Source organism: Apodemus sylvaticus, chromosome 7, assembly GCF_947179515.1.
Source record: "Apodemus sylvaticus chromosome 7, mApoSyl1.1, whole genome shotgun sequence".
Classification (NCBI taxonomy): Eukaryota; Metazoa; Chordata; class Mammalia; order Rodentia; family Muridae; genus Apodemus; species Apodemus sylvaticus.
Window position 1 is genome coordinate 98,966,363 of NC_067478.1, and position 11,550 is coordinate 98,977,912.

At 42.2% G+C, this 11,550-nt stretch overlaps 1 pseudogene; it reads right to left on the reverse strand.

Annotated features, from left to right (window-relative positions):
* Positions 1-1,128: 1,128 nt before the first annotated feature.
* LOC127689793 (sperm motility kinase 2B-like) lies at positions 1,129-2,065 on the reverse strand (annotated as a pseudogene).
* Positions 2,066-11,550: the final 9,485 nt, after the last annotated feature.

Consider the following 11,550-nt stretch of genomic DNA (forward strand, 5'->3'; position numbering starts at 1 on the left):
TCTCTCTATTTAATTTGATGGTGGCTACCGGTTTGCTGTATATTTGCTTTAATGGTGTTTAGGTATGGGCCTTGAATTCCTGTTCTTTCCAAGACTTTTAGCATGAAAGGATGCTGAATTTTGTCAAATGCTTTTTCTGCATCTAATGAGATGATCATGTGGTTTTTTCTTTGAGTTTGTTTATGTAGTGGATAGCATTGATGGATTTCCTTATATTGAACCATCCCTGCATCCCTGGGATGAAGCCTACTTGATCATGGTGGATGATCCTTTTGATGTGTTCTTGGATTCGGTTGGCAAGAATTTTTTTTTAATCTTTCACAAATATCTATTTTATTCTCAGAGTTTCAACAAACACATTACAACTCCTAAGATCCTCTAATATAGAGAGGCAGGAATGTGCACACAGTGGAGGTCTCTGATGTGACCCTGGGTAGGCAGAGGGGCTCCTATCTCCACCAGTTTTGGATAGGCTGTCAGCCCCTGCTCTGAGCACTGATGCCTTTGAGGTGGCCTCTGGCCACCTGGGATATCTTCATTTGCTTCCTTCCTCCTGGCTGGACTCAGGACCATGAGGGAAGCCTGACCGACCCTGAACATGATGCATTTCCACAATGCTCCCTCCTGAGGTCCGGCTACACATGGGTCCTCTCCAACACTGTGACTGTAGAATGGTAGCATCGGGCATCTTCTGGTGATCTTCTGGGCTCTGCCGGATGACTATTCTTCAGATGCCCTCCCTTGGTTTCAATTCTGGGGGGAGACCCTCCTCTCCCCCAGGTGAGGTTGCTGTTGGGATGGAATTCAACAGCACAACTTTCTTAGTGCATTACTTATCTTCTTTTTCCACCACTTAAAGCCTCTGTGCCTCCTGCTTGGGACAGTTTTGTCCTTTGCTGAGGCACTGGGGTTGTCATCTCCAGTCAAACTGGAGCTGCCGGTCACATAAGGGACACTGGTAGAATAGCTGTCAGCTTGGCTCATTGTGGGTGTTGTCTGCAGAGTCCTACCTGGAGGAATGCCAGGCCTACTGCCTCTCCTCTGTCTTCCCTGAAGAGCCTTCTGGCCAGAGACAGACCCTTCACTCGTGGAGGAGGTCAAGCATAATGTGGATTCGCTTTCTCTCCTTCATCCTACTTGGAAAGAATCAGGATCATGAAGGGAAGGGAATGGCGTCATCAATGGATTCATGGGCTGAGCACGGGTTGGGACGCCAAACTCCTGAAGGGCCTGTCTTTGCAGGAAGTAATAAGTGGCCATAGTTTCGTTGTATTTTTCTCTCCAATAAAGACTCTTTTATTTCTTGGGCTTTGAGCCCTAGGTGTCCCATGGCTTTTATAATTGCTGGGTCAGGCTTGAGGTGGAACAGTTCCTGACAAGGATCTGGGAATCCCTCTGAATCCTCTGTCAGCCAGGGACGCAACATCACTTCTGCATCTGTCGGCCTATGTTTTGGGTTGGCCGACAGTAAAATACTAATCAGGTCATCGAGTTCTATTGATACACCAGATGGGACAGGATACTGCCCTGACAAAATCTGTCTCCGCAGCTCTGGGACCTTCACGGCATCAAACGGGACCCTGCCAGCAATCATATAATACAGGGCCACTCCGAGAGCCCATATATCCACCTTGGGGCCATCATAGAGTCTCCCAAGGAGGATCTCAGGAGGAGCATATGGCAAAGTCCCACAGTGAAACTTCAGCTTTTGCCCCGGATTCACTAGGGTGCTGAGCCCAAAGTCGATAAGTTTTATCGCACCTTTCCTGTCTATCATTATATTGCCAGGTTTCAGGTCGCGATGGATGATACACAGGTCATGACAGTAGCTTATGGCCCTTAATATTTGTTTAAATATTGCTCGTGCTTCATCCTCCTTCAGGGGGCCAGCATGATGGATGTATTGGTAAAGCGATTCCCCCTTGGACAACTCCATCACGAGGTATATAGTCTTCTCAGTCTGGATGACTTGTTGGAGGGAGATAATGTTGGGATGATTGAGCCTGGTCATAATGTCAACCTCCGATGTGACGAGATGGTGCCTGTGCTTTTGCTTGTCAATCATTTTTTTTTAAGTTTTTCAAGGTTTTAATTTTTTTTATTTAAATTTCAAATGATTTCCCCTTTTCTAGCCCCCCCACTCCCCGGAAGTCCCGGAAGTCCCCTTCTCTCCCCCTGTCCTCCCATCCACCCCTTTCCACTTCCCTGTTCTGGTTTTGCTGAATACTGCTTCACTGAGTCTTTCCAGAACAAGGGGGGTTGGCAAGAATTTTATTAAGTATTTTTGCATCAATATTCATAAGGGAAATTGGCCTGAAGTTTTCTTTCTTTGTTGGATCTTTGTGTGGTTTTGGTATCAGAGTAATTGTGGCTTCATAGAACGAGTTGGGTAGAATTCCTTCTGTTTCTATTTTGTGGAATAGTTTGAAGAGTATTAGTGTTAGGTCTTCTATGAAGGTCTGATAGAATTCTGCACTGAAGCCATCTGGTCCCGTGTTTTTTTTGGTTGGGAGACTTTCTATGACCCTTTTTATTTCTTCAGGTGTTATGGGACTGTTTAGATGATCATTTGATGCTGATTTAGTTTTGGTGTCGGATATCTGTCTAGGAAACTGTCCATTTCCTCCAGATTCTCCAGTTGTGTTGAGTATAGGCTTTTGTAGTAGGATCTAATGATTTTTTGAATTTCCTCTGTTTCTGTTGTTATATCTCCCTTTTCATTTCTAAGTTTGTTAATCTGGATACTGTCTCTGTGCCCTTTGGTCAGTCTGGCTAAGGGTTTATCTATCTTGTTGATTTTCTCAAAGAACCAGCTCCTGGTTTTGTTGATTCTTTGTATGGTTCTCTTTGTTTCTACTTGATTGATTTCAGCCCTGAGTTTGATGATTTCCTGCCTTCTACTCCTCCTGGGTGAAATACCTTCTTTTTGTTCCAGGGCTTTCAGGTGTGTCATTAAGCTGTTAGTGTATGCTCTCTCCATTTTCTTTTTGGAGGCACTCAGGGCTATGAGTTTTCCTCTTAGCACTGCTTTCATTGTGTCCCATAGATTTGAGTATGTTGTGTCTTCATTTTCATTAAGTTCTAAAAATTCTTTAATTTCTTTCTTTATTTCTTCCTTGACCAAGGTATCATTGAGTAGAATGTTGTTCAGTTTCCACATATATGTGGGTTTTCTGTTGTTTTTGTTGCTATTTAAGACCACTTTTACTCCATAGTGATCTGATAGGAGGCATGGGAATAGTTCGATCTTCTTATATTTGTTGAGGTCTGTCTTGTGACCAATTATATGGTCGATTTTGGATAAGGTACCATGGGGTGTTGAGAAAAAGGTATATTCTTTTGCTTTAGGATAAAATGTTCTATATATATATCTGTTAAATCTAATTGGTCCAAAGCTTCATTAGTTTCACAGTGTCCCTGTTCAGTTTCTGTTTTCCTGATCAGTCCATTGAGGAAAGTGCAGTGTTGAAGTCACCCACAATTATTGTGTTAGGTGCAATGTGTGCTTTGAGCTTTAGTAAAGTTTCTTTTATGAATGAGGGTGCCCTTGCATTGGAGCATAGATGTTCAGGATTGAGAGTTCTTCTTGTTGTATTTTTCCTTTGAACAGCAAGAAGTGTCCCTCAGAGTCTCTTTTGATGACTTTGGGTTGAAAATCAATTTATCTCATATTAGAATGTCTACTCCAGCTTGTTTTCTGAGACCATTTGCTTGTAAAATTGTCTTCCAGCCTTTTACTCTAAGGTAGTGTTTGTCTTTGACCCTGAGGTGTGTTTCCTGTATGCAGCAAAATGTAGGGTCCTGTTTATGTATCCAGTCGGTTAGTCTATGTCTTTTTGTTGGGGCATCGAGCCCATTAATGTTAAGAGATATTAATGAATAGTGATTATTACTTCCTGTCATTTTTGATGTTATTTTTTAAATTTGTTTGGTTGTCTTCTTTTGGGTTTGATGAAAGAAGGTTACTATCTTGCTTTTTTCAGGGTGAAGTTTCCCTCCTTGTATTGGTGTTTTCCTCCTATTATCCTTTGTAGGGCTGGGTTTGTGGATAGATATTGGGTAAACTTGGTTTTGTCATGGAATATCTTAGTTTCTCCATCTATGATGATGGAGAGTTTTGCTGGGTATAGTAGTTTTGGCTGGCATTTGTGTTCTCTTAGAGTCTGCAGGAGATCTGCCCAGGATCTTCTAGCTTTCATAGTCTCAGGTGAGAAGTCTGCTGTGATTCTGATAAGTCTTCCTTTATATGTTACTTGGCCTTTTTCTCTTACTGCCTTTAATATTCTTTCTTTGTTTAGAACATTTGGTGTTTTGATTATTATGTGACGGGAGATATTTCTGTTCTGGTCCAGTCTGTTTGGAGTTCTGTAGGCTTCTTGTATATTCATGGGCATCTCTCTCTTTAGGTTAGGGAAGTTTTCTCCCATAATTTTATTGAAGATATTTGCTGGCCCTTTAAGTTGTAAATCTTCACTCTCATCTATGCCTATAATCCTTAGGCTTGGTCTTCTAATTGTGTCCTGGATTTCCTGGATGTTTTGGGTTACAAGCTTTTTGCATTTTGCATTTTCTTTAACTGTTGAGCCCATGGTGTCTATGGTATCTTCAGCATCTGAGATTCTTTCTTCTATCTCTTGTATTTTGTTGTTGATATTTACATCTATGTCCTCTGATTTCTTCCCAAGGCTTTCTATCTCCAAAGTTGTTTCCCTTTGAGTTTTCTTAGTTGTTTCTACTTCTGATTTTAGATTCTGGATGGTTTTGCTTAGCTGCTATCACTTGCTTGTTTGTGTTTTCCTGTAATTCTTTAAGAGATTTTTGTGTTTCCTCTTTCATGACCTCAGCCAGTTGACCAAAGTTCTCCTGTATTTCTTTAAGTGATTTTTGCGTTTCCTCCTTATTGGCTTTTGTATTCTCCTGAATTTCTTTCAATGGTTTTTGTGTTCCCCTTGTAAGGGCTTCTAACTTTTGATCCATTTTCTCCTGAATTTCTTTAAGTATGTCCTTTATGTGTTTCTGTACCAGCATCATGACCAGTGATTTTAAATCCAAATCTTGTTTTTCTGGTGTGATGGGGTATCCAGGACATGCTGTTAAAGGAGAATTGGGTTCAGATGCTGCCATATTGCCTTCATTTTTGTTAGTGATGTTCCTGCGTTTGCCTTTTGCCATCTAGTTCTCACTGGTGTTAGTTGGTCTTGTTGTCAATGCTGGACTCACCAGTGCAAGCTGCCTCTTCCCTGCCGGCCTCTGGGGCACAGCTGACCTCCTGCACTGCCTGGAGACAGGGTGCTGTGGCCCAGGCTATTCAGTTCCAGAAGCAGACACCTGAAGGCTCCTGCTAGGTCCTGTTGGACTCACGAGAGCAAACTGACTCCTCCCTGTTTTCCTCCCAGGTGCCCCTCTGGCCTCTTGCAGGTCCTGGAGATGTAGTCTTGTAGCCCAGCTTGTTCTGGATCCCGAAGTGGAGATCTGAAGGCTCCTGCTAGAGGCCTCAGGACTGGAACCCTAACTCTGTGGGGCCAGACCCACCGGCGCAAGCTGTGTCCTCCCAGTCTGCCTCCGGGTGCACACCAGGCTCTTGTACTTCCTGGAAACTGAGTGCTGTGGCCCAGGCTGGTCAGATCCCGAAGCAGATACCTGAAGGCTCCTGCCCAGGGCCTGCTGGACTCACCAGAACACACTGACTCCTGCCAGCCGGCCTCCAGGTGCCCCTCTGGCCTCTTGCAGGTCCTGGAGATGTGGTGTTGTAGCCCAGGCTGTTCTGGATCCCGAAGCGGAGATCTGAAGGCTTCTGCCAGAGGCCTCAGGACTGGAACCTAAGCTCTGTGGGGCCAGACTATGGCATGCCTTTCTAAAACCCTATTCTTGGCTTTAAAACCCCCTTACATTGACAAAATATGAACATATTCGCTAATAGGTCTCAAAGACATAATCAAAATTAACAAATGAGCAAATAAAGAAGATGTGCTATATACACAGTGGAGTTTCATTTAGCCAAGAAGAATGAAAGTAGGTTGTTTACTACAATCAGCTGCACCCAGAGATCATCATGTTAAATGCCATAATTCAGACTTTAAAATGAAAAGAATAACTTAGTTTCCTTCATATATGGAAGCTACAGAGAGAAGGAATGAGACTTCAAATGGGGGCTACTAGGCATAGGCAAGTAGGAGGAACACAAACGAGTAATGAGGGATGGGTATGATGCATATGATGAAAAATGTTATATACATGTATAAAGTGTCATATTGACCCCATAAGGTCACTTAATATACAATAATAGAAATGATAACACAAACAATCCCTTATTTCCCCCTTTGGGCTTTCAAATGACTTGGGGAAAGTCATCTCTTTCTTCTTGCCTGTCTTTCCTCTTTGGAAAAGGGGATGTCTAATGCTAATCCTGCCGCTGCATTTTGAAAACTTGTTTTTATGTCACGTGGGTTTACAGCTAGAGAAGAATTAGCCTCAGAATGAATCATGCCTGACATCTCATCCATATTTGATTTAGATGAGACTGGGGACTTTGGAGTTTTCATTTGATGCAGGAACAAGTAAAGACTTTCTTACTATAGGGATGGGGTGAGTATAGTTTGCATTGGGAGGAGAGGAGATGAATTGGGACCTGGGACAGAGTACTTATAACTACAGTTTGAATACGTCCTCCAACATATATTGGAAACATATCCTCTATGCAACAAGTGGGGTGGGCTAACACAGAGGAGAGATGATTAGGTAGTAAATAAGACTGCCATTATAAATATTATTAAAGTCATTGCTTTAGGAATGGGTTAGTTATCACAATCGTGGACTTGTCAGAAGAGCAAATTCTGATACATCTTTCACCTTTTTTAAAAAATCTTTATTTTCTCAATGTTTGTTTTGTGACACAAAGGTTCATACTTATACCTCATGCATGCTGGATATGCAAACCTCTGAGCTAACCACATTCACTTTCTTACCTCAGAAGGAAAGAACCTGCTGCCACTTGATGACACAGCACAGATGCCCTCATCAAATGCCAACACTTTTGACACTGGACTTCCCATCTTCCAACCTGGAAAAATATACTTATTTTCTTTTTCTTACTCAGTATGGCTACCCTCTTATAGCTACATAAAAGAGAATAAGACAACCAAGTCTCAGCAGGAATGTGGAGCCACCAATGCTACATGAAAAATATCCAGTTCTGGCTTTTGCATCTTGGGAACAAAAGGAGATATAATAGGCAAGAGTAGCCACAAGATGCTTGGGCATCTTCAAAGTTATGGGAATAATGATGCGATCTGTGCCAAGAGGTGAACTCTAAAGCATCTTCCTTTATTTCCTGTTTCTTGTCTGTATCTCACATTGGAAACTGGACCTGGGTTGGCCTGCAGGGGTGGTCAGCATGAGTCAAAGGTTATTTTCAATGTCTAGCCTTCAGGGAAGAAGGCTCTTCCATGCAGCAAGGTAATATTAGGCCTAATTTGCTCCAAAAGTTGTTCATAGGTCACCAGGTCACTGTTTGTGTCACAGATTGTGACCTCAATCTGCTTTTGAGTGCCTAGGAGTAGGCAAACTCTTCTCTTGAATACCAGATCACCTGGCATGACCAGGCTCCGACTTACAGGAAAGCAGAAGGGAGGGGACAAGGAATGTTCTGAGTAGCCATGTGATTTGTGGACAGTTGCAGCAAACATCATTGGCTAGGCAACCGTGGTAGTAAGCTTCCAGATAGGGCCTGACAGCAGAGTGTGAGCAAGGAGAGAGATGGAGTGGAGCTAGAAATCAAGATCCTTTCCCATGGCTATTAGATTTTATCAGGGAATCAACAGTTCTCTCTGGCTGGTGTCCTGGGTGGGTGTAGATCCACTCAGGCCAGGGGCCTTTTGAGGTTACCATAGTGGGGTTGTTGGCTTCACCTATGGAGTAACAGTGAAATGGTTGTATCTTTACTTTTAGGAAAGTTGTGTTTAGGGGACACATCTGAATGCCAGAAAGACACTGATTGGGTTTTGAGAAGTTTATTTTATGATGTTGATAAAGGGTATGTGCACTTCACTTTCCCCAGTGCTTTGTTTTCAGCTGAATTTGACTCTTTTCCTGTTGCCTACGTCCTGATATCAATGGAACTTGTTGACTCCTTTGTGCTGTTTGTGAATTCTTCCCTGCTGAAGAAGCCGAGACAAGGAGAGCATAGGGGAAAGCTGCAGTTACAAAACTGGCTAAGTACCAGAGGCAGAGCTCAAGTCCTTGAACAGCACAATTCTCTCCACATACATAAGACACAGTACCTGAGAACTCATTGCTCAACCCAGTTCCAACTTCCTTGTGTCTCTTTCTTCTACCTACATGTACAAAACACAAACATCCCCTGACCCCCATCCTATACACACACACACACACACACACACACACACACACACACACACACACACACACATACACACTTCATTAGTATCCTTAGATCTGGAGCTAAGTTTAGCACATTTCTCCTTATTCTCTTCCTGTAAGAAACAAAGGAAAATTTCCCCTTATTAGTGGTGTTGGCCTCTTCATATATCCACCTTCTTTGGAGAAATTTCTGTTTCCATTGCCCAGTTTTAATTCTTTAATTTAACTTTTTTTTCCTGTTGAATTGTTAAGCACCTCTTCAAGATACATCAAACAGTTGACCTTGTTGCTGGGGCTGGAGAGGGAGCTATTGTTCACTGAGAGTTGTTTTTTGAATCAGTATAAACTTTCAGTTCTGTTAGATGAGTAAGTTTAAATATTGGCCGTACAATAGCGTGCCTGTCCTCTACAGTGAACTATGTACTTAAAAGTTGTTAAGAAGCTAAATCGTAAGTGAAGTGTTCTTACAATGTAAAAACAACAAACACATATCTAGAAGCAGGTAAGGACAACAGAATGATGGAGTTGATGTGACATTTATTTCCCAGCATCCTTGAAGAAGGCATCAAACCTCATATATATATGTTTGCAGGGAGTTCTTAAATCTACTCAGCCTTTATCTCTCCTACTTAAAAAATAATAATGTCAGACCAGACCTGATATTGAGCATTCTTCTTGAAAGGGCATGGAAATTAAAAATGTACCACAACTCGCATTTAACTATAAGGACTTAACAGGTCTGGGGTGCTATTTGAGGATTCAAAATCTTTCTCCATTAAACAAACAAAACAAAATAAAACCAAAAAAACCAAAAAACCCTTATGTGCATCTTTCCTTTAGAGGCCACTTCTCTTTGAATTGTGACAATCATACTGAAGTCATCCAGCAGCATGTAACGTGTAGTCCTCCTGGCTGATGGAAATTGCTGGGTTTGCCCTCTACTGAGCAAAAATCCTGTGGGACCTAAATTACTTTCTGTACAAGTATGAATGGATGCCCCTGCCACCTTGACCTTTCAGGGTAACATGGCTTAAATGTCTAGATTTCTTGATCATCCTTGCAATGGAATTTTTTCTGTGATGAAAAAGACAGCATGTTTATTTTTCTGCAGGATCTATTTTCCCCCATATCGACTATCAGGGTCATATTTTGGCCACTGGTGAAGCATGAGAAGGTTTGATAGGCACTGGGAGGAGGTCAGCTGGGTGCTGGGAAGGGTTTCACACACAGCCATGACAGATCCAGAAGTGGGTATCTCCCCTCCTCATTGTCCCTGTGGTTGAGAGTTCCTTTTGACAGACTTCTGTAATGTGCTATTGGGTAGGGATGTTATTTCACAACAAAGAACAGTCCTTAGAACTGTGTTCATCACAGTGACACATTCGACATCTAGCCTCCCCCCTCCCCAAATGTCCTGCACAGCCTGTGATGTTGGGTCACTTGATTTCAAAGTCTTGCTGTGTTGATTCTTGATGCTGAGAGTGAAGTAGGCATGTGGCCTGCTTTGATAGCGGAGTTGTCATTGCTGCTGGGTCTCTAGAGCTTTCACAGTGTGGCCTTCTTACCTGACCCACATTCCACTGATGTTTCTTCTAGGATCTATCTGCACCAGCAAAGGGTAGAGAAGGGTGGGTGGTATGTGTAATACTCCAGTGATCAAAAAAATTGTCACAATTCAGGCATAATGACATCCATTTCAAACCCCAGAACTTGAAAGGCTGAGGCAGTAGGAATACTGTGAGTTTGCATTCAGTTGTGATATGTGATATATTTCCTTCCAGCTTGGCTAGAATGAGACCTATCTCAAAGGACAACAAACAACTATGGTAAAAATGAAAGAAGCATTGATTGTTGTTCTTGACAGGATGTGAATGAATAGGGGAACTAAACCCAAGCTGGCACCAGGGAGCTGGGCTCATGTAGGAGAGAATTTGGACAGTAATGGAATAAAAAATTAAAACTGGAAGGAGAACAGTTTCTGATTAAATAACATGGTGTGTTGGTAGGAGGTAGTAAAATGATGGGATTCAGTGGTACTCAGAACATATCAAGCCATCAGGCTGTACAATTAGCCAATAGTCATGGAGCCTGTCTTTATTATGTTATTCCTTCCTTCCTTCCTTCCTTCTTTCCTTCCTTCCTTCCTTCCTTCCTTCCTTCCTTCCTTCCTTCCTTCCTTCCTTCCTTCCTTCCTTCCTTCCTTCCTTTCTTCCTTATACCCCTTCTCTTTCAATGCCTCTCATTGCTCATCCTGATGATAATATTCCTCTCTCTCTCTCTCTCTCTCTCTCTCTCTCTCTCTCTCTTTCTCTCTCTCTCCCCCCACCCACCCCCGATCCTCACTACTTAACAGTTATTTAGTTTTTAAAGCAGCGGTCAATGTGTAATTTCCTCTAGGAAACCATTTTGAACTACTCTGTCTCCTCAGTTTTGGCTAGATACTTCTCTAGCCCTCCTTTGTCTTATCTGCATCTTAACATCAGCCATACCATTTTACACTTACCATTACTCTTCCCTGTAGAGAAGGGTCAAGAAAATGAGGGCCATAGCTATTTTGCTTCACCACCCATATAAAGTGCCAGCCTTTAGTATATAGCAAATAGAATTGTATTTACTTGTATGAGAAATAGTCTCTTCTCAAATATGGCTTCTAACAATCAAGATCAAGGTCAACATTATAAAAGATCGTTCCATTCTTCAAATAAGTTAATCTGTCCTCCTCCACAGTGCATGAGTCACTTGAAGATAGAAGCCATGTTCTGCTTTGTCCTTGCCTCCACAATAGACTATTTCCCTTTCCCAAAGTCCAGCATCAGGCTGAGACTTTAGAAAAGGTTCATTAAAAGACAGAGAAGAGAGAGAGAAGTGTTTTTGCAAGGGTTAGCTTTCAGAAAAAGGAGGCGGTAATCTCTTCTTTAAGACAAAACAATTTGCTTCAAAGTTGAGTATTTGAGATGAGACAAAATTCCTTTTTAAAATGGGAACAAGGGACTTTCATAGGTCTTGCCCTCATTCTTTTCCTGTAGAAGATGAAGCAGGCATATCATTCCATTGGAGATGTTGTCTGCTGAGAATAACCCTTGGGATTTGAGAGGGATTATTTGGCCACTGGAGGGCTCTTACACTTTCTCATGTAATGCAATTGAAACCTATTCAGACTGACTAAATAAT